This window comes from Poecile atricapillus, chromosome 13 (assembly GCF_030490865.1).
Source record: "Poecile atricapillus isolate bPoeAtr1 chromosome 13, bPoeAtr1.hap1, whole genome shotgun sequence".
Taxonomy (NCBI): domain Eukaryota; kingdom Metazoa; phylum Chordata; class Aves; order Passeriformes; family Paridae; genus Poecile; species Poecile atricapillus.
The window spans coordinates 7,750,586-7,774,277 of NC_081261.1; the positions used below are offsets into that span (position 1 = coordinate 7,750,586).

At 46.1% G+C, this 23,692-nt stretch overlaps 1 protein-coding gene across 1 annotated transcript in view; it reads left to right on the forward strand.

Moving 5' to 3' along the window:
* The first annotated feature begins 464 nt into the window (after positions 1–464).
* RASGEF1C (RasGEF domain family member 1C) overlaps positions 465–23,692 on the forward strand; it is a 71,927-nt gene continuing 48,699 nt past the window's right edge. The window contains exon 1 of the mRNA XM_058849076.1: positions 465–651. The gene's annotated coding sequence lies outside the window, so the exon portion shown is untranslated. The remainder of the gene's footprint in view (positions 652–23,692) is intronic.

Consider the following 23,692-nt stretch of genomic DNA (forward strand, 5'->3'; position numbering starts at 1 on the left):
GGTCCCCACAGCCGGGGGTCCCCGGGGCAGAGCCCGGGCGCGGTGGCGGGGGCGGCCCCGGCTCTGCGCTGCCGGCGGAGGGAGCGCACGGCAGCCGGGAGGGGAATTCGATCAGCGCGGCTGCCAAAGCCAATTATCGGGGAGAGGACGATATAATTATATTAGGGAACATCTGTACTTCATTAAAAGCCCTCGCGGGGCAGATTCGCGCCCGGCCACGTTACACACAGGCGCTTCCAGCCGTTCCTCGCCCCCCGTTCCGCGCACGGCCGCCGCCAGCCCCGCTCCGGCGGCTGCGCCACCCCGGGGCCGCGCCCGGCTCCGGTTCCGCGCCGCCCCCCGCCCCGGGCGGCTGCACCTGCCCCCGCGGCCGGGCCCCCCCTCGCCCGCCGGGAGCGGATCCCATCCCATCCCATCCCATCCCATCCCATCCCGGCGCGGCGGGCAGGCGGCGCTCTGCGGCCGGGCTGTGCTGGGCTCTGGGGCGGCGCGCTCCGCTCTTCCTCCTCCTCCTCATCCTCCTCCTCCGCGGCGGCGGCGGCGCCGGGCAGATGCGGCGGATCGCGGGGCGGCTGTGGCCCGCAGCGGGCTCCCGTCCCCCCGCCGGCCCCATGGACGGCAGCGGGGGCAGCAGCAGCCGCGCGTAGCTCGGTGAGTGCCGGTCCCGTCCCCTCCGCCGCGCCCTGCCCGCACCGCGCTGCCGCAGCCGCGGCTGCCGCTCCTCTGCCGCGCTCCTCCGTCTCCTTCTCTCCGACGAAAAATCACCCCCGGCCCGGCCCCCCACGGGCGGCGGGGCCCCGGCTGGCGGCGGTGACCGGCTCTGGCACCTGCTCCCTGCGGCGGCTCCGGCTCCCCCCGGGGCTGCGGGAGCGCCGCCGCCGCCGCCTGCTCCCTCCCGCCGGGACGGGCTCGGGGAGCGCTCCCCGCTGTGCCGCGCCAGCGTCCTGTCCTGCCTTCCTCTCTGCCGGGAGTCCCGGGCTGGGATTGCACCTGAGCTCCCGAACGTTTGTTTCAGGGTAGGAATTTACCAATATCAATTTTGGAGTTATTTTGCTTCAGTTAAATTTGATTTAAATTGACCCAGCGGTTGTGAGATGAAAATGTCAGTTTCAGGATTGTTTTCTTTACCTCGCATTTAAAGATCTCTCCCTTTATATTCGGTAATGATTTCTTTTCGTAAAATAATTTTGTTGTGTTTTATTAACTCCTGGAGTTTAATAGTCCTCCAAGACAGTCAGGCTTGTTAGAGGCTGAAATTATCAGCTCCAAGGCGTAGATAGTGCCCTTGGTCGTAACAGGTGCAGCGTGCATGCTGTTATGAACAATGAAATGGTTTCAGCATTCAGGTTTATTTGTATGCTCTGCATTTCTGTGACTCTGGAAAAATTGTCATGCTGTGTTATGTCAAAGATGCGCTTACGGCGTGAGCGTGTCCACAGTACCCAATTAGCAGGACAGGGGAGCAGCTGCACAGCCCTCCTCAGCCCGTGGTGCCTTTAATACCCAGGGCATAGCCTTGGGTGTTTTGGTGGCTGTTTGAGGACCCACGCTGGGCACTGCTCCCTCTGGCACAGCATAAAACACTGGGAGATGAGGAGGAAAACGAGAAGTGCAGAGGAGGAACCATTTATGTTTTGATTGTATTTTTCTAGACTTGATGGTTTCTGTCCATGTGTTGAGTAGGGTGATGATGGCACATCCTATGATGTTAGTGAAACCTGAAATACTGACATTTGTATTCAACAGGAGAAATTTCCTGGGCATGTATTTTCCAGATAAAAAGATTGTTTAGTAGCTTCCTGGGCTCCTTATTTAAGGCAAACACCCAGAGTGATACCACAGCTGGGAATTGGCTTAATGGGAGTCACTAAGGAGTTAGAGCTGTAGATTAGGAGGAAATTAGACTGGAATTTAATTATTGTTTCTCAAGCCAGTGTAGCTGAAAAGGTGTATTCCAGCAGTTGTTGCCGTGGGATGCCTGTGCTCTGTGGTGCAGCCAGTGGCACCTGGTGCCTGGAGGTGTGTCTGCCCTCCTGAGCACTGAAAGATGCCCCTTGCTGGTGCTGTTTCCCAGGACTCTTTCAATCTTCCTGTTCACTTAGGGATGGGAGAAGGAGTGGGCTGCCTTTGAGGGGTGGGGAGGATGACAGGGTAAAGGAGTGAGGATGGGAAGTGCATTTCTTTGTTACTCTGGCTCTTTGTGCACTTAAACGAAGAAGTGGTAGAGCAAAGGAAGAGTCGAGGCTCTAGCAAGGGGAAGGTGCCTGGTAATGAAGTCCTGGGTGATATTAATGGGGGCACCAGAGATGAATAAGTGGTCTGAGCTTGTTTTGAGAGATGCCCCACACTGCACAGGCTTGGAGTTATGCCTTGTAGCTAACCCCATCATAGGAGACAGTGCTTCTTCCTCCAGGAAATTGGTGAAGGAAAGTCATGGAGGTGTCCCATGGGGCTTTCAGTCCTCTTCAGAGGGTTTCCCCAGTGGTGGGGTCTGCCAGGTCATGCTGATAAGCTGCAACAGCAGTGAACTTTGCGTTGTTTTGTAGTGTCTGCAAATCTTGGGACAGCAAAGTGTCTTGCAAAGGAGGTGGAGAAATACAACCAGGACTCCTTGTGGTGTCTTAACTTCACTTGACTTCTTACAGCCTCACCCAGCATTGTTATTTCATCCCTCGTGCTTCTTGGTTTAAGGCAGGTGAAGGTAGGAATACTTCTGCCTCCTTTGAGTCAGGGCATTTTGTGTAGTTCTAATTCAGCCAAACAAGGAAGATAAACACCTTGTTAACCCTTTGTAAGGTGTGACTAGTACAGCTCCCTCTGGTTTATTAAGGTAAAAGTGCTGTGCACTGTTATAATACAACGTGCTTCTCAGAAAGCCATTACTTGAGAATGGTTCTTTTATACCATCAAGGCAATTTCATCCAATGATGTTTAGTTGAAAATATTTATAGCATTTTTTAATTAAATTTGAGGACAGTAATCTTAAAGGATTCTTTAAAAATCTTTAGAAAAAATTTGCAGCCTTATTTAACTTCTCGGACAATTTATGCTGGTGAGAGAATGATTTGTGCTTTTCATGTTGCTGGCAAAACATGATGTTGCTGTGAGTAAGCTGGATAATGTTTACAGGTCTGCTACAGCAATGAGGCTCTGCATAGTGGCCCTTTGGTTGCCTGAGGCTTTTCTTGCTATACATGCTTGTTTAACAGGGTTTTGAAAATCATCTCTGGAAGCCAGCTCTATGTTTATGCTGCAGATGTTTGTCTGGCCAGGGCTGTGTCCATGCTGCAGCTGTGGTTGTAGCTGGAAGTGCTCTGCAGGAGTGTCTGACTGTGTGGAGCTGGCTACATCCTAACGCTGCAGGTCCCTGCTCTTGCTCTGCTGCTCCCACCTGCACCAGAGGAGCTGTGTCCTCACTCCACAGAGCTGATCCAGCTGCAGGAAAGGGCTCAGGGTGACCTGGCTCAAGGTGGGGTTGATGCAAGAGCAGAGACTGCTGGACACTCTGGCCAGCTGATTTAGCAGACTGGTAGCCCCAAGCCATTAGCTAGCCCAGGAGTTGAGCAGGACGTAAATTGAGTTAGATGTTTCAGATAGTGAGGATGAGAGAGCAGCATGTGCTGAAAATGAACAAGGCTTTAAGGGGGTTCCATTCCTTTTGCTCAGTATTGTTCCTTTCTGATGCAGAGTTACAAGATGCTTTCTAGGTGCTGCTGGAGGCATATGGAATTTGTGAGGACTGGGTGGCAGCGCCTGTCCTCTGAGGAAAGCCTCTTCTCTGACAGTAAACAGTTAATAAATGAATGCATTCATTTGCAACTATAAATTCCTAGTCAGAAGTTCAAATTTGTGTGGTGAATTTCTTAATAAACTTTGTTTCTTCTGTTTTCTGATTTTCTTGCTCGATGACTGCTCTGCCTGTGTAAGAATAGTAGGTCACATGCTCTGGGGTGTTTCTTTCAAATATCATCATGCTGGTTATTTTAGAAAGGTTTTGTCTAAGCAACCTCACTCTGGACACTTTTCCCACCTGCAGGTTTCCTGAGTGATGCGGAAGCTTAGCAGGTGTGTAGTGAAGGCTTTTCCTTTGCTGGCCAAATGTTTGCTCATGTCCTAAATATAACTTCTGGGAATTTGTGTTTGTTTTGGATCTAGGGAGCACTTTTCTCTTTTACTGTCTTTATAGATTCAGAGAATTTAAGCATATGATTAACATTAAACATGTGAATATTCTCCGTGGACTCATTTTTTGGATCAAAGGCAGAGTGCTCAGTCTGTTGAGAGGATGGAGCCCACAACCACTAACTGCAGGGAGCTGATCTGCTGCTATGCTTGTCTGAAAGAAGTATATGATATGAATGCTTTGGATTTATGTCTGTCTGTGCCCCAAATCCCTCTGCTAACTGCTGTCTTGATGTTGCTTATCTACAAAGTGCTTACAAGCATTAACAAACCTTTGTGATCTGCTGAGACATGTTGTTATCCCCCTTTTCCATAAGGGGATGCTGAGAGAGTTTGGTGATCTCCTGAGACCACTGTGGGTTATGGACAAAGCTGGGTATTGAACATGGGGCTGTGAATTCCCAGCCCAGGAAGGGAGCGGGAAGGGGCAGCAGCACAGCTCTCCAACACTACTGGGTTCAACACTGCCATCTCTCACACTGTCAGAATGCTTCCCAGATTTCTATCCTGACACAGAAGCTTCTCATTTCATCTGCTGGATCAGGCTGCAATGCAAAATGCAGCCTGTCTGCAGCAGTGAGCAGTGGCCTGTTAAGGGAAGGAATCTGAGAGTGAATTGTGTGTCCGTGCTGGCTCTCAGCCTTGCTGGATGCTACAGGCAGAGCTGATACGTCAAGATTCCTCTAATCTGAGCTTAGAGAAAAGGGAATTTTTCCATCTTCTCCAAGTACAGTGATTCTTCATTTCTTGCTGATATAAAAATACTCAGAGTGCCTCTACCAAGCAGGGAGCCTGAGCCCGTGCATATAAATATAGACACGCTAGGTGTGTGTGCCTATGAGCTGGCAAATGAATCAGTTTCCAAATCTGAAGTTGGCGTGGTGTCACTTTTGGCTCTGAGGTGGTTGTTTTTCTTCTTCCTGGTTTTATTGTGTTTCACTTGCTTAAATTAGAAGAATTTGTTGAAAGAGAATGGGAAAACTTCAAACATGGAAGGACATGCTTTGCACTGGTCCAGAGGTGAGAGGCCAGTGCCTGCCTCCCTCCCTTGCCCCTGGTCCATAAGACCCTCCTGAACCACTGCAGGATTCCAGGACATTGGGAAACTGTGGTGACCAGGCAGGCTTGTATTGGGTCCAATAATAAAGATTTGCTGTGACAAAGGCAAGGTTCTGTGCTTTTTGAATTTTTGGTTTAGGAAATGCGATTCATCAAAATCCAGTGTTCTGTAATATAAGGCTGGTGACAAATTTGCACCTATTCTCAAGTTTTTCCACGAGACAGCCACCTGCTGTACCTGTACACACAAACCTGTGAGGGACAGACAAGCCCTAATTGGGAATTTACTACCTTTATGTGCTGGGTGAATGAACCATCCTGAGATTTTGCATGTATATAATGGCATCCTTTCTTCATTCCTTTTATCCTCTGTAAGGAACCTGTGTTCTTCTGAACTAATGTTCCCTTCCATAAATGACCCAATCAGCCTTCATCACTCCTTGTTAGATCAGAAACTTATTAGTTAATAGCAGTACTGTTCTTCCTTTTAGCCCCTTCTACAGCTAAGCTCATGGCATTTACAGACAGACTTGTTAGTCATTAATATTCTTTGTATTCTTCATCTTTGGCTTCAGAAGAGAAGGCCTTTCATCTTTTGCCTTGCTTTGTTTTTTAGAAGAAGCCAAGTTTGACTGGAGGAATAAAGAAACCAAAAAACCATTTCTCTACTGCTTTCTTACAAGCTTCCAAGCAGTCTCCCCTGCTGACTTTGTACTTTCGCAGTAGACAAACATTGACTTTGTTTTCACAGAATATAGCTGATTTTTTTTTTCTTTTAGTTTGCCTTTTTGGTTATGCCTCAGTAGCTTGACAGGACAGGATTAATTAGTCAATGACTGCGTCTTTTGCTGAAATTCTCATTCTTTATTCAATTTTTCCATCAGGTTTATTGTAACTGAAGTCAAGTTGGTGTAGAGATAACATAAGCATGTGTCTAAATTTAGCAAAATTATGAAGGGTTTTCCTGGTTTGGAGACTAAAAGATTACTGAGATTGATCTGTGGGTTCTTGTTCTTTTCTATAAAAGAAACCCAAGTGCTGATACTCAGGAATGTGTTTTAAGTCTGTACACTGGGGGTGACATGTGCGTGGGCAGGTAGGACAGAAAATCGTGTTTCTCAGACTGGCAAGGCTTTGTTAACATCACTAAATTCTCACTACTTGTAAGTGGTCAAATCCTTTGCTAATCTGCAGTGCTAACTAAAAGGAAAACACAGAGAACAGCATTTGTTGTCTGTGATCACATGAAATCTCACACCTCATTTCTGAAGAGCAGGATCAAAAGATAAAAAACTTGGTGCCTGAGTTGTGTGTTTTGTTCCTGAGATTTGTTAAATGCTTTTTTGAGAGTGCCAGTAGTTCATATCCATTCTGCTCAGGTTTCCTCACTCCTAGCTCTGATGCGGTGCACATCACAGTGTGATCATTAAGTGTGATTGCTGCATTTTTGACCTATTTAAAAGTGTCTGGCTGTGAAATTCCAAAGATTCTAATTTAAGCTATAAAACAGATTATTAATGTGCCGCCGCTTACACATTTCATGGCTCATTTCCTGATTACAGCAGTTTTGAACGTGTACGTGTAGGCTGTTCCAATGCATGTGTATAAACATCCTGCACCGTGTTCAGCCTGGTCACCTGGCTCAGGGATCATGTTCCACGTACCTTCCACAGCTTAAAAACAAATAGAAGAGAAAGCCACAAGTGCAGGAAGTGCAGGAAGTTGGGATGTTCCACATCAGCGCTGTCAAAAAGCCCGATGCTTTCTGCAGGGCTGGAACTCGGGACAGGCTGTAGGAATGGGAATTGTGCAGAGGTATGGAAGCTGGGAAAGGAATGTCTTCATCTCCTGCTGTGTCCTGTGGACTGGAGAAGGTGCACTCTGAAAGCTTTAGGGATCCATGGCTGTCTCTGGATTGCTGCCAGGAGACTTCAGCTGTACTGAAACTGGAACATGGACAAGATGCTGAGTGTAGTCAGTGGATATGCAGAGAGAAAAGATGATTGTTGAGATCTTCAATCTTTTCCATTGCTTCATTCAGATCTGTCAGCTTTTTCATGGAATTGAAACTCTGCAGAGCCTCCTTATCTGTGTGCACAGAAAGAGTTTGGGGTTCTGGTTACATGGGTCACTTATGGTTCAGCCATTAGGATGAGCCAGCATGGAATAATTCACCAGGGTTACAGGTGCAACTGCAAACAGTGGGTCCATCAGAGAAATTCAGGGAGAAAGATCAAGAGCAGGTGAAAAGTGGTGTAGAAAATACGCTGTGAAGCACTTCCATGCATTACATTGAGTCTTCTCCTGGTGAGGACATAAGAAAAGCTTGTCTTGCAGTGTTTCATAGGATTATTTGTGTGCTGAAAACTGCACCTGGAGATTTCTCCCTGAGCTGGGAACATGTGTAAAGCTAGGTTTGTGACTGGCTGAGTTTGGTGCTTTGTTCCAGAGGGGCTGAACCTGGTCCTACATGAGCTGCCAGATCGTCTGTGTGAGATTAGCAGTGATTTTATACAAGTTTGGGATGCAGGATGAAAGCAAGGTCTGGAGCAGGTGTGATGCTCTGTATCAGGGGTGGGATTTGTGCCTCTGCTCCTGGCATGTGCTCACACTAAACAGCATTTCAGTGTATATTGCTTCAGAACTTCATGAAGGCAGAGTTGCTGCCCTTTGTTACTCAGTTGCTAGAACTGATTTGGATCCTTTGGATCCTTCTGTCTTTCTCCCAGCTGGAAGGTTGGTAGTGAGGCTGACTGAGCCCTGGTGGAAAGTATCATTGCATAGTGTACACAGCTGGGAGAGTATCAGCTTGTCGTTTGCAGTTGTCTTATTTCTTAATGTGGTGTAGTAAATTATAAATGTACACAAACACCTACGGAGTGTTTCATTCATGAGCTGCCAGACTGCACTGTGCTTTTTGAAAGTACTGGTTTGGGGGTTGTTTTTGTTTTGTGAGATAATTTCATTATCTGATACCAGGCATTTCCTAAAAGTAAATCGATCACATGAGGACTCTGTATCCATTAGTGATTCTGCTAATAAAAATTTGGGGTTTTTTTTATTCCATAAAAGACCTTCTGTGCCACAGCCTTTTTATGCTTTATGACAGTTATTAGCTCTTATTAGGTCATTTTAGGAAGGTCATGATTTGCTAATAGGTGTGCTGTGGGGCTTGGAAGCATATGCCACAACATCCTGTAGACCAAGTAAAGTATTTGAAAGTATCAATTGTTAGGAAAATGTGCAGGAGGGTTGTACAAACAGGGCTGGTTTTGGGGAGTCCCTCTCGTGGCATTACTCACATGCCTCTCTCCTGGGCAGCAGCAGTGCTAACAGCAATCCCATTTGTGTACTAAAGCAAGGATCTTCTGAAGTGAAACCACAAATGACAGCAGAATTATGATTAAAGGGCGGTCAGTACTGATGGCAAGCCCAACATAACATCCAAGCCTGCGGTTTGGAGAATGTGCCCATCTAATAAGCAGCTTAACTTGGTGTATTACTGCGAAATAGAAAGAACCATGGAATATGTGATGTGAATAGTAGGCTGGATTTCCCTGTCACTTCCTATTTATGTTCCTGGAGCTGCCCTGGCTTCTCCAGGGTTACTTCTGAATTGCACCCAAGGGAATGAGAAGTGGATTTCCACTTCTCAACACCTTTCTTTTTAATCTGAAAACTATACTAGAATTTCTTTGCTTTAGCCCTAGATTTGAAGTTTTCCTATCAGATAAAATGTGTGCTACGTGTCTTAGCAGTGAGACTAATTGGTCCAAATGTTTTATTTTTTCAGTTCAGGTGCTAACTGATACAACTTCATCCAACTCTACTGAAGAAAATGGACATTGTTCTCTTTTCACTAATACCAGTTGAATTGGGCCATTAAAGGCCAGTTCCAGGAGACATATTAGCAAATACAAAGTCTTGATCCACAGCACTTTGCAGTCAATAAATTAGCAATTGCTATCTACACAATAGCAGGTCTAGCAGGGTTTGAGTGTCTTTGAGATTGAGAGCCCTCGTCTTGAGTGTTGCTTAAGTTTCCTGAAATCAGTTAAATTGAGATAAAGCCAGTGACTTCTTCACGTCTCTTGGAGTTGCTCAAAATTTATGTTCTTCACTGAGAATAGACTGTGCTCTGCTCTGGACTGGGGAAAACCCAAACTTATTCCCTTGACCTATAAATAGCCTGCTGAATATTTGTATTCTAAAGGTGTTCAACCAGCCACAGAAACGGTGTTTACAAATTGCCTTTAATCACTTCCTAATAGTTTCTGTTACAGATATTCAAGTTTTACTTTTTGTAGCCTTTTACACGTGTGAAGCCTCCTTTTAAGATTGTTGTGTCTCCCTTCCCTCCCGTCAGGATTCTTCTTTACAACCAGGTCTCGGGGGTGTGTTGAGGAAAGAAAAGCCTGTGTTGGTACCAGGCTGTGTGTTTGGGTGTTTCAGCACAGACCACAAGAAACCGGCGCTTCATCAAGAAACCATCTCGGTGTTTTGACAAGCCCCATTGAAAAGCTCTTACGGCAAGTGATTTTTATGAGCACGTGGGGAGAGGAATGTGCAAAGTGTTTGGGATGGTAGGGGCTGCAAGAAGTGTGACAACTGCTTTGTGTAAGACGATCTGTGTTGGGAGGAACAAATGGTGCATTGAGATGACAAATGGAGCGGCAGAGGTGCAGCTGGGCTGCTCCATAGCGGGGCAGCTCATGGGAGGAGTTCGTAGTCGATATAAACAATTTCCTATTAACTTTGAACTTTCTGGTGAATTGACGATATAATTCTCATTGATTTAATTAAATTAAATTCCAGGGGCTTGATTTGCAGAGTTTTCTGCTAGTAGTTTTATAACTAGGTGGACAAATAAATGCCCTTTATTTTCTTGCTTGCTGGGTGGGGTGCCTGGTGATAATTATTGCATTTATCAAAGCGTCCTTCCCTGTCGGAGCCAGGCTGGTTTCCACTTGTGATGGACAGAAACAGGGACTGAGACTCTGGGACTCTGCTGTGTGACGGCTCAGAGCACAGGAGTTCAGTGCTGGCACACTAAAAGCCAAACTGGTCCCATCGCTCATCCTTTGGGCCACACTGAGCCTTTGCCCCTCCTCGGGAGGGTGAACAAATACCCCAAACCCGGCGCTGCTCCCCGCCCCAGGGCGTCACTGCTGCCACCGCTCCAAGCGCAATTGCAAAGGCTTCAGCTTTGGGTACCATCCCAGCTTGGCATCTCACCTGGTGAGACAGCCTGATGCTGTCACATTGCTCTCACTGGTTTTGGTTTCCCTCACACCAGTTTGAATGTGTGTTGGCTTTTGTCAGGACATCAGGAAGGAATTAAAGCTGTGTTCTACTTAATTGTTCCTGAACAGTTCAATCACGACAAAACTGCTCCACCCTAACCAGTAAAATACCACTTAAGAAGACTTAATTAGAGTCAATATCTGAATTTTATTTATATCTATCTGTTTATTTCTACTAATTACTGTGCTGAGTAACAAGTTTAATAAGACCAGCTTGTAAGATGAATGACAGTAAAAACATGGGAAGAAGAGAATGCTTAAGGTTTTTCCTGTAACAGGACTGGAGGAATTTGTACCCATGGGTTAGATTTGCAAATCCTCCAGCCCTCCCCTATTGGTATTTTTTTCCTAAAAACAAAGATGCTGTCAGCACAAGTCACCATATCTCAGAGAAGGTAGTTTACCTTTCATAAAAAATAATAAAGACCTGTATAAATACTCCCCATGTGCTGCTGCTGGATTGTATTAGTGAAATATGTCCCTATTCATGCCGTGTGGAGCCCCATGTTTCACAGCACCACTTGAAAAATGAAAGACATTCATGTGGGTCATTTGGAAGACAGTGACAAACCTATTCAGCAAAGCAGTGTCCTGAAGAGAGCATTTCCAGGCTCCCAGCAGAGGCAGACGTGTGTGACCAGGCATCACCAGTGCTGGGGGAGCTTCAGCCCAGTTGCTGCTGGAAGGATGGATGGATGGATGGCTGTGGGGCTTTCCAGATTGCTGGGTTTTCCCAGTGTGACCTGTGGGACCAAGTGCTTACAGGCACCAAGCCATGAAGATCTTTTCTGCATGACTTCCGGAAATTTGAAAGCGGGGCGGTTGTTTTTGGTTTGTTTTTTTTTTCTGACAGCCAATGTGCTGTTGGGTCTCTACTATACCTTGGCATTTCTTAGCCATGTCTTTACTGAGCTTCTTGGATAATCTGTGTGTTGCCAAGACATGTTGCAGAGCTCAGCTGACACAGCAGAATCCAAGGCTGTGGTTGACCTCTAAAGCAACGTGGCCTTCCACCTGCCAGTGCAGGCTGGAGCAGGTTGGAGCCCTGTACATCTGGTGCCCTGTACTGCTGGGTGCAGATGTTTGCATTGGTGACCAGAGGTGTTTTCTCTGAACCACAAGAACAGGGAAAGCTGTTCCCAGCTTGGGAGCTCAGGGATGAGCTGGGTTTGGATTTGGGCAGCCAAGGAGAAGGTTACCCCAGCCACCCTTCCTGCAGAAGCTGTTATGCTCTGCCTTCCCCATCCAATGCAGCAGGGACAACTGATAGTAAAGAGCAAGCAAGAAGCAGCTTTTGCCTGCATCTTTTTATGATTTTATCTAGTCCCTGAGCCTTCACTGTATTATCTCCTTAAATCTCTGTGCCTGACACTTTTGCTTTAGCACAGTTGAATGTATTACTGTCCTGGGTTGTAAAAGAAAAGCGTGTGCATGCAAGCTCCCATAGGCTTTGGGTTTGGAGTAAATCTCCCAATGTGCAGCTGCCCGCTCCAATTCTCCCTTTTCATGTAGCTCTTTTTTAAGCAGTGAACTATTGCGAGGATAAGTTGCCATATGCAAATTTTAGATTAAACCTTTTGTGTTTCCAGCATTTTCTGTTTGAATTGCTCAAGGGGCGGTTGCAGGTTCCCAGCTTTGGGCTCTGGCTGTGCAAATGCCCCAGCTGAGGGCTGGCAGTGTTGCTGCATTCGAGGCTCAGCATTCCTGGGACAGCGAGGGACAGGACTGATAAAACCTGTGGGTGGGTGATTTGTACCGCAGGCAGCAGCAGCACAAAGTGGGGGCTCTTTTGGTTAATGAATATTGAACTTCTCCTGTCTAACAGCAAGTTGTGTCCTGCTCTGCAAATGAGCATCTTTGCAAGAGACTGAGCTGCAGGCGAGGGGGCAGCTTGGGAATTCATTAATTCCTGTCTGGGTGATGAGTGTGCTCCAAACAGGGCTCTGCTGGTCACCCAACAGTTGGTGCCATGCAAAATGACTTTTTATTTTTTCAGTTGTTCAGTTCTAATTATTTTCCTCTCAAAAATCTTTACTCAGGGTTGGATGCTTTTCTCTAGATGCTTTTCTCTAGCTGCCCACATTGCATTTTCTACATGACAATGTCCTCAAAGAATTGATGTAATAAATTTGTGCACTCGACAGTCCCTACATTCAGCTGTTTGTGGCAGGAGTTCCAAAGGGCAAATGCATCTCAGAAGCACTGTGACTGTTGCATGAAATGGTAATTGTAATGCATGGGAGATCAGCTGCTGATTTATTTTTATTAGCGCAGAAGAAAATTACTATGATGTTTCAAGTAGGGTGTAAAATAATATCTTTAATCTCATTCCAGGAGGAATATTAACTTCACATTTTGTATTTCTTTTCTTTCCCAAACCACTGAAAAATGCTTAGTATGTGACTTGAGTGTCTGTTCTATCATGTTTATGTAGGAAGGTTTCTCCTTTATTTTTCATGCTCATAATAGGAAAAGTGTATTTTGATTTGTTGTGTTTTAGGTAGTATAGGAGTTTCTCTTCCTTTGATCAGAAAAGTCTCAGTTTTTAAGCAGAAATGTGCATTTATCCTCATAGACAAAAGTGCATTAGGGAATACTTTTCCAAACAGGTCCCTGAAGGCGAACTTCAATTTAAAATCCACCCAGAATCAAACATTTGCTATCAGCAGGAATACCTGGGCAGCCACAGCTTGTGGAAGGGACAGTTTCTACTCTTGGTTTCCTACAGATGAGAACCACTTTGTTCCTGGAGATATACAAGTAGTTCCATGGAAGGCTGACTGTAAATTGAGGTTCTGAGCAATGTCTGTGTGCTTGAGTCTCCACTTCTGGAGTTTCCCCAGCTATCTTGGCACGAGCTGCAGGGAGGATAAGGCCTTTGCAGACTTCAGCTGTGTCCTGTGTGTGACAGGTTAATCTGCTGCCCACGTCCATGCCTCAGGGTGGTTGGCAGCATGAAACCAGCTCTGGAAATGGAAAGCAGTGTTCCTTCCTGCTGCCACTGCAGGGCTGGCACGTTCTGCGAGGTGAGTGGCACGATGTGTCCCAGCTGCTCCAGCACCCCTGCGTGCTGTGTACAGCCCAGGTCATTCTGTGAGTGTTGACTGATGGCACTGGCCATGCCAAACATCCCTGAAGAAAGAGTGATGATTCTGCTGTTGTGACTCAGCACTCCTGCTCTGAACAGAGCAGGGTAAGCAGAGTTGTGAATAGATAAGGGTTTTCATCCCTAGATAATTTAACAAAAACATGGTTATGGGCAAGCCAGGACATCATACCTGCAGGTGAGGATGTGCAGAATGTGTGTTTCTATCACATTGTCCTGTCTCTGAGTGCTGCTGTAAGAGCATTAGATAGCAGTGGTGTTTCAGAGGGGTTAATTGCTAGTCTAAATAGTACTGTGGGGAAAATTGCAAAAGGCCTTGAAGAGAATATTAAAGGATTCAAGTATTGCTTAAAGTATTAACAAAAGATGAACATGTAGGTGTGTGCATGCATGTGTGTAATTGACAAAGCAATGCCTTTGAATTGGAAATCATTGGTACAGAAATACAGTTAAGGGTTTAGAGTGGACTTAGTTCAAACAGCCATAGGGAGAAGTCAGCAGTAAAAAGATGTATGGCAAGTCATTCACTACTTTATCAAGATATTGATTATACAGAAGGTGGAGTGTGTGCAGAGATGGAAGGGAAAGGAAAATGTATTTTTGGGAAATGGGAAAAATCACTGAAAGTGCTGTAGGATATTCTTAATGCTTCTTTCTAAAAGTCTGGAGAGGATCCTTGTGAGTTTTGCTCTATGTTCCAGAAGTTGAAGACTGTCCTCTATCTGGGGGAAGTTTTGCACAGGTGAAGAAGTCTGTGTGGTCTAAGACTCCACAGGAATAAGAGAAGGAAAGTAATGATATGAAAATATTTATAATGACAAGAATTGTACACTGCTGAAGTCACACTTCTGCTGTGAATAATTTTCCATAATGAAAGTCAAGAGTTGGGCATCCTGGTGAGTTGACATTGGCTGTTTGCAGTGAGAGTGCTCAGATCCTGAGGAGGCCAGGTTGGTGCTTATTATTCCATAGAACAACTCAAATAGTCTTTCTCTATCAGTAGCACACAGTCTGCTAAGGGTTATGATTAGCTAGTCTGGGGAATGAACACCTCCCCAGGAGTTTTGTGGTCAAGATGTTTATCCCAAATGCCTTACTTGCCTTGGAGCTCTCTGTGTGCAGTGCTGGTGAGCATCCCCTCATCTGGGCTGAGCATTTGGTGGGGGTAAAGCTTTTTATAGGCAAACATCTGGGAGGAATTTGGAGGAGGTGGCTTTGGGAGTGTTACAGGTTGAGCTGGGCAGAGACCTGATAACCCACTCTGCTCTTGTGCCTGGTCTGACTGCTGTTGACCTTGTTAGGGATGCCCCTGCCCACTCTCAGCAGGTTTAGGGTGTCTGAGGGTCTGTGATGGAAAGCTGCCACATCTGTGTGCTCCAGACTGAAGTGGGAGCAGGGGTCCACTACTGTCTCCACCACTTCTGTTTGCTCAAGCTGTGCACTCACCCACTTGTTGGTGCCCAAGGCCACTGGGGATTTCAGTACAGTGCTAGGGATGCTGAGCCTGTCTGCCCATACCCTACACAGTGCACAAACACTGTGAACTCCATCTGAACCAGCTCACACCGTGGCTCACTGTTCACATGAAATTCACAGTGGCCCCCAGGTACTGACCGTGTGAGAGATGTGATATCTGTGCAGTGCAGGCTATGGAGCAGTTCATTGCTTTATACTGCAGAGCATAAACCTGCCCCGGGAGCCTTCTGGTCACAGGAGGCAGCTCATCCCTGTCTCCTGAGCTTTTGTATAACCAATAGGCTGAGCTACTGTGGGGGTTTTTTACTACTAAGTGCTAAATCTTTGAATGTACCAGCTCCTGTAGGAGGTACTGGTATTTTTAAGGATTGCTTGGTTTCCGCTTGCAAATACACTGCTTGTATTCCTGGATGAAGATATTCTTGGAATACTTTAGTGTGAACCCTCCAGTGGGCAATCTTTTATTCCAGAATAATGGGCCTTTGTCCAATTTAACATAATGTACTTTGGAAGTGGAAGCCTGTAGTTTGTGGCACAGGAAATGCACTCATTTACCAAATCTCATTAATTAACTGGCACCTATTTAATGGAAGTCTCTTCTCTCATGTGGTGTTTAAAACCTCATCTATCATAAAAAGTAGCTCTTTAGTTTTTTAGAATTCATCTTTGATTTTACAAATGATTCCTTCTGCATATTAGAAGTAATGTTTCTGCTGTTTCTTGTTACGAAAAAGGGGCTTCAGCTTTGAGAATTAAGCTGCTCAGAGTTGTGTGGCAGCTCTGTGCTTGCTGCCAGAAGCTGGGACTGTGCTCAGGACACTGCGTCTCTGCCGTTCGACATAATATTCTACGTGATGAAAAACTAAAGTAGCTATTTTTTTCTTCTATATGTAGCCCTCACCACTTCTGAAAGGTACAAGATTAATCTTCTGGCTGCCAATCTACAGAGCTTTGCCCACAGCAGAGACATCCAGCAGCGCCTGCACTGCACCAACTGTGTCAGACAGACCTCGTCGCCTCTCCTCAGCGGGCGCTGTGGAAATAACCGTGCAGACGTTTCTCCTCAGCCACCTCGTCTTTGCTCCTTCCCTTGCTTCACTTTGTCATTTCCAGGTCACTTCCCTTGCCTTTGTCAGCATGTTTAGCACTGCTCCGTGTAGGCGCTGCCCTCAGGAGCACTGTCATGCATACTAAATCCACATCTGGGGCCAGGCGTGGAGTGGCCCATCCACTCGGGAGTGAGATACAGCCAGAGGGAAGAACAGGCAAGCTGTTGATCTCCTGGAGGTCACACACAGGCACCTTCTCCTGTCCTCCCAGAGCCAGGGTGGCTCTTGTGTGGGGGGTGCACTGCTCCTGCCACCCCTGGCTGCTCTGACCTATCTTCAGTGGTGCCTGAGCCAATCTATTTCAGTAATGCAATAATTCACATTGAATTATTAATCAATGAGCCACAGAGCAATCTACTGGTGGCTCCAATCAGTGGAATTAGTCAGAAGGATCAAAATGAGCTGCTCTTCCCGAAAATGAAGCTGTCCTTCACACAGAAATGAGTTGGAGGGAACCCTGTTCTTTATGCAGGCAGGGCATGCTGTGACCCAGAGTTCATGGAACTCCTTGTCTTGCTGTAGTGTAAGAGTAGGGGTCTGTGCATGGGAGGATGAGGATCCCAAAGCAAAAGGGCCAGGGTGATAACCTTACTGAGGGAATATGAATAAAGGGCTGGAGAGAACCCTGCACTTTCCTGTCTCCCTGCCAGCAGCACTGGTGCAGTGGATAAAAGATTGTTTCAGTGGGGCCCAGCTGAGTGTCTCGAGGGCAGTGTGGCACAGCCCTGACTGTGATCACCATCTGAGGGGGAAGTTTGTGCAGCTGTCCAGCTGTGAGCTGCTGTGTCTGGTACCTGCTGGCATGAGCCTGCTGTCCCCATGCTAATGTTCCTTATACCTTCAGCACCAATGCCTGAACACACAGCATGTGGGCAGCTCCTCCTGCCTCCCTCACATGTGCTCGTCCTTCCAAATTACAAGAATCCATGGAGGGTTTCAGGGGGTGGGGAGGGGTTTGGTGTGAAAGCTGGCACTCCTGTGTGCTTGGCAGCACTTGGTCCAGGCTCCCAGCTGTACGAGGGGAGGCCAAATGTGCACCCCTGTGTGAGCGTGCCTCGGCACAGCTGTGGGGAGGAATCCCACGGATTGTCAGCCCCGTGCTGTGATTTTTATGTGCACATCTCTGCCTGCACTGCTCATGTGTTACTCTGCAAACCTGCCTGTGTCTGCTGGCTAGACCCAAATCCCACAGCACTGTCTCCTCCCCCACATGTGCTGGATGCCACTTGCTCACTGAGAGCGTGGCTTGAAGGTTTTACCCTGCCCATGAACTGATGCCAAAAGGGAGTCTCTTTCCTCTTTTGGAGCTGTGAATCACCTCCCTCTCCCTTGTCTCAGGTTTGCAGGTTGTGGGACAGACAGGAGCAGGCTCCCTGGGCTCATTCTGTGGGCTATGTTCACTTCTGATAAGGGGCAGGGCAGTCCTTGGAGGGGTTTTTACCTCTGAGTGCTTTCATTTTCTGCTGGATCAGCAGATTTAACAGCCTCATCCCACTTTCTTCCAGTTGCTGTCTGTTGCAAGGAAAGCAACTGGCAGCAGTGGGAGAGCAGGATGTCTCCTTCACTCTCTGCATGGTCATACCACATTATGTTTAACATCCAAATGCTGTCTTGCTTCTTACCTTGGATGTGACTGCAAGTGGAAACTGCTGAGCTTTTATATGATTATTTTTGAGTTCTGAATATCAAAATGCAGCCACAAATAGCTCTGTTTGGCTCTGTAAAGCTAAGATGTTAGGTGCATGTAGTGATTATTTGCTGTCAGACTCTTAATCTGTCTGGGGTAAGTGAGAAGCTGATGGTGAGATCCAAATACTTCCTTGCTTTTAGAGATCTCAGTTCCCAAGTTGGAGATTAGCCCCAAATGTTCCTGGTGATCCTTCTCAAAATGCTTCATCCCAAAGGGCATAACACTTCCTGCCCATCTTTGGTCCCCTTCAGCTCAAGTTCTTGAGTTCAGTTCCTGTCCCTGTTCATCCCATGCTGTCCTGCAGAGGAAAGTGGGACACAAATCTGAAGGCATTTTGAATTGCCAGAGCCATTTGTATCTCTGTTATTTGAAATACACAAGCTACAAATGGGGAGGAGGGTTTGATCTACACTACATTACTGTTAATTTAATGTACTTGTTTGGGTCTTTGGACAGTTGTACTTTACTCGTAATCTTCTCAATAGATGTTTACGTGATACAGAAAACCTAGTCTAGGATTCCTGCTGCTCAGTAAAAATAAAGGCATAATTGAAAAACATTGGATCCAGCTTTTCAACTTAATTCAGATTCCTGAGTAGGGAACCCAAAATGTGGATGAGAAAGCCAAAATGCACAAGTAACCAATGTGTCCAAGACACCAGAGTGCTTCTGAGCACGTCTCTGGCATTGCCGTTCCTCTTGATCTGTAGGAGTCAGCGTAGTAATTGTGATACGTGTTGGCAATGGCAACTTCTCGTGGCTCTCTGCAGACTTTAGGCATCAGTTCAGCAAAACACAGAACCATCTGAGCAGCTCCATCACTGCTGGATGGGACATTTATATGTTTACTAAAGTCTGAGCACATGAGTAGCTTTGTTGGCTGTTGAATTTTGAAGAACATATTTAAATGATTTACTGACCTGGGGCCTATATGCAGATGTGAATATTAAAAATGAAAATTAAAGCATGCAGTCCAGATTGTGAATCTGAAATACATCTTTTCAAGGCAGTCTTGAGGTTTTAAGTAAACATTTTCCATTAAGTTTAATGGAAGAGACATGCCTTAACTCCTGTAGACCGCTTTGAAAAGAATCAAGTGTTCCAATGTGAAGCCCTAAATGCTGGATGCCTTTGCATTGCAGGTACGTTCTCAGCTCTGAGGATCTTGTAACATCTCCTGGTCACTGTTTTCTGACAGAATTCTCACTGTCCTTGTCACACTGTGTTGCCAGCCCCTGTAATTTTATCTTTAGCTTCATGGTACTTAGTTTTATCTTAAAATAACAATTCCTCATCCTGATTGGTTCAGTTTCAGTTTCTAGCCTCATTTCTACTTAGCATGTGTTGCAGGGGGAGATGAACATTTGCAGCCCTTAAATTCCTGAGGGAAACACTTGAAACACTTGACAACATTAACCATAAGCACTCTTATGGTTAGGGAATGGGAATTTGATAGACTTGTGCATGTGTTTTTAAATCTTGAGGCTTTAGCATCAGTCTCCTGACCTGTTGCTTTGCTGAGGGAGCATTTGGTGCCATCCTGGCACGTGCAGCCTCACAACCTCCCACGGGGGCATCATCAGCCAGACACGTGCATGGGGACCCTGGGTCTGTCCTGCTGTGTGTTCAGCATGAACCTCAGCTGGATGACTCTCCTACCTGTCTTTCTGGAGAGCACTCACAGTTGTCCCAGCTTCTCACATTTTTCAATGCTCTTTCTTTATAGTGGTGCTCCAGGGATTCCAGATTGGTGCAGCAAGTGTAATTTCTGTGTGCTATTTGTAGAGCTGCTTTGGTTTTTTGGAGGTAAAACTGTTTTCCTTCAACTCTGCCTTTTGTTCATAGGCACGGTGCTTGAGGCAGAGCGTTTCATTAAAGATTTATGTAAAGCAGGGGCTGGTCTCTGAAGCAGGAGGATAAAGCTGTGCTTCAGAATGCTAATGCAGAGCTGGAGCAGTTTGAGACGTGCATAATGCAGCACCGGTTGGCACGAGCTGATGTCTCATCCAGGAGAGCGAGACTTGCACCGTGTTGGTCTTTGCCACCCTGTAACTTGGAGGATTGTTCCCATTTCAGTGTAGGTGAGGAAACAGAAACATCCCACAGGCAGGCCCTACCAGGAGCCCTGGGAGTGCACGGGCTGGGAGGAGTGAGCAGGGTTTGGCTCCAGAGCTGGGGTGGCAGCAGCCACTGCACTGAGCTCCGTTTGTTGGAAGGAAACCACAGCCATGTGATTTTGTTCTCTCTGCCCGATCCTCCCTTTTCCAGCTGGCATGAGCAGGATGTGGAGGTGAAGCTCAGCTCATGCTTCCTCTGCTGAAATATCTCTGATAACTTCTTCAGTGGCTGAAATGTTTGGAGAGTTGCCTTTGTTCTGTCCCTGGTTCCCCAGTGATGTCCTGGTAGAGAATCCAGGGAATCTGTCAAATATTGAGGCACTTGAGAAAATGTACAGGTGCACCAGAAGCACTGGTGTGAGTGGCTTCACTGAGTACCTGGCAGCTGCTGCAGTGCTGCTGGAAACCTGCCTTGTGGGAGAGAACATGTGTTCCTACAGAGCTGGGAGCAGGGACTGTCCCAGCCCCAGCAGCTTGTGCAGAGCCAAGCAGCCTCTGTCTGACAGCACTAACCAGATATCTCAGAGCATATGGGGCTTCCCCTGGGCTCCACAGCTGTGCACAGGAACCCACAGCACTTTTTCAGAACGGTGCTGTTTGCTGTTCATGGCAGGTGCAGCTCCTGTTCCCCACTTTGCAGGCACAGCTCCTTCCTGTCAGGAGACACCCAGAGCTCCCAGGGACTTGCCAGCCTTCAGCCATGCATTAATGTATTGCTGAGCTGTTTCTTTGGATGTACAGGCACGACAGGAAATGGGGCTTGTATTCATGGAAATGTAATTATGTATGTTGTGTAAACTTAACCAGTAAAAGTAATTCTGGAACTCATAACAGGACAAGATTTGAATACTTATTAAGCAAAACAATGGCAATTGCTGTGTAGGTTGGAATAAACATCTTTATCCAATAGGAAAGGCTGTGTTGTCCCATCCTCCTTTATAGCCCTGGCAGCTGGAAATGACCATCCTGTAGGTCTTGTGTAGGAGGCTTTGGCAAATGTGGTTCTGGATTGTCTCTGCTGTGTGGAGGTCCTGCAAGTTACTGGATAAAAAACTGGAACAAGCTTGCCTGCACAGGCGGTGCCCTTCCAGCTAATCTCCTGAACATAGGATCTATATATCCCTTTGAAGTCTTTTATGGAGAGCCATGATAATGTGGAAATCTCTTGGACTGTCTCCTTCTGCCAGCAGCTCCAGCCAGGCTCACATGCCAGACTGCTGCATTGAATGTGTGAGAAGCAAATGCTGCTGCAGGACTCTGGGCATGCAGAGGGTGATGGTGATGAACAGCCTTGTCCAGGGATGAACGGGGTAGGGTTTGACTTGAATTTCAACAGAGCAGCATTAAGGGCTCAAGAGTGAAACAGCTCTAAGTTGGAGACCCCAAAGGTGTGGTTGTCCTTGTGGTGTGAGCTCCCAGTTTACATCAGCTGTGTGGAACAGTTGCACTGCCTGTCACTGATGTCAGACCCAGGACTGATTGGTTTCACTAATTCCACCATGTACCTGAATTAATACAGCAGAATGCCACACTCTCATCTGCAGCTCGTTTTGAGGTAAGGCTGTCACAAATCGGAAAGCCCAGTCCCAGTCCTCTTCACAACAATCATCTGCATCACCAGCCAAGTGTGTATTTCAACAAGAACACACCCTAGAGAAACACCTGGTGGTTTTTGCTCTGCATTTGCCAGAGGCAGGTAATGCCAGCTGATAGCTTTCTTAAGGGAAAGTTCTCAGAAACTGGAGTTATTCTGGTTCAAATCAACTCGGTTGCACTGCCAATAGAGCTATAGATAAAGACTGGCCAATATTGTTAATCTTAAGCAAGGGATTGTTTTCTAGTTCTCCTAAACTGTGGAATATGAATTGAAAAAATCCCCAAATCTATTGCCCTTTCTCAATTGTTGGCAGTGCCTGTGATGTAGGACAGCTAAATGTCACCTGGCTTACCTGTTGTGTCTTCAGCAATGAATGCAGGCAGCCATCAGCTTCCAGTGGCTTTCAGCATCTCTGCAAACAAGCCCTGGAAATGGCTTTGCTGATGTATGGACCATGTTGGATCTAGAAATAACAGGCTGGCAGTGTCAAGTTGTTGTTTCCCAGCAGCTTTGGAGGACAGGGTATACTTGAAATAAATCTATCAGGTAGATTTTCAAACTGGCCAGGGCTGTAACTAACAGTTTATTGAGCTTATTTATGATGTGGCACCTAGGAAATGAAATGGGGAAATGTCAAGTGCTTTCAACACCAGCCAGCACAGTTTAATGCCCCTTCCCCCTTGCTTGGAAGCTCTGTCTTGGCTTCATGCCGGAATCATATTATTGTAATAAAACACATTCACATTCTAGGTGGTAAATGGAATTTACCCAATGATTAAAACTAGAAATAAAATAAATGCATTCATCATCTTCATTCCCAGCATAGCTGACATTCTTACCACTATATATGGTATAAAAATGTGCACCTTGGGCTTTTTAGCTGTTCATGGTGTAATGACCAAATCCATCTGTGAGAGCCTTGGGAATTGAAGCTGAAGCAAAGCCACACAAAAGCTGAGCAGTTCCCATAAAGGATGTTTCCACAGCCTCTTCTCCTGAATTTGGACTTTAGCCTGGGCTGAAGCCCATCTTCTTTCCAGACTGCTGGTTGTTACCATTGTACAAAGACAGACCAGCTTCAAGTTCCTCAGCTGAGTAACAGAGTCTCTCCCACACAGACACCTGAAGATGAGATAATGCTGAAAAGAAAACAAATAAGTTAAATAATTTTAAAACCTCAAATGCATCCTTCTGCAATCTTTAAAATTTCCAATGTATTTTTTTTAATGTGTTAATAGGATAGATATATTCTTAGAGGTTAAATTTGCTTGTTACATTAGAATTATGCATTCAGTTTGATAGAGTTGTTTCATAATTGTGCAAAAGGTCTGTGCTAATGCACAAATGAGTTGGATTCAGTCCTGAGGAGCAGCAGCTCCTCTGCAAACCTGGGGCCTGGGAAGAGTGACGTGAGCCCTGCAGTCTGCTTTGCAAGTTATGTCTCTTTGTGCAGTCTTACTGAGTAAAGCCTTAGTAAGCAGTCAAATAATCCAGTACAAGCAGCACAACTGAGCACAGCAATTTCTTTTCAGAGGAGTGCTTGCTAATATTAGGATAAACTTACACAAAATAGAAAAATTAAAGACAACTTTGAAATGAATCCTGAAATTCAGCTAGAGGGATCTTGGATTAAAAACCTCTTGTGTGCTGCTTTATGAACAAACAACTTCATCCGTGATAGATTGTGAGCCCTGAGCGTACATAACAAGGCAATTAAGAGAAAGCACAGTCAATGGAATAATATTGCATTATCTTTTTGTTTCACATAAGTCCTGTATCTCCTTTCCACTGCCAGTTTGCTGTAAATTGCACCTTGTCATTAATAGGATTATTGATAACTCTGCCAAACAGAGCTTCTGCAGAATAGTGTTTGCTAAAACGCCTCCTTCACCATTTAAAAGTGTTACTAATATGCTTTAAACATGAATCTTGTATTGTTAATACTCTAGGTTACAGCCAGCAGCAAGTAAAGCTCCGTGGATCACTAAAGTTGGAAGACAGGGGTGCACTTCTGCTGTGGGATGTGGTGTGTCCAGCTGGTGGAATTTTCTTT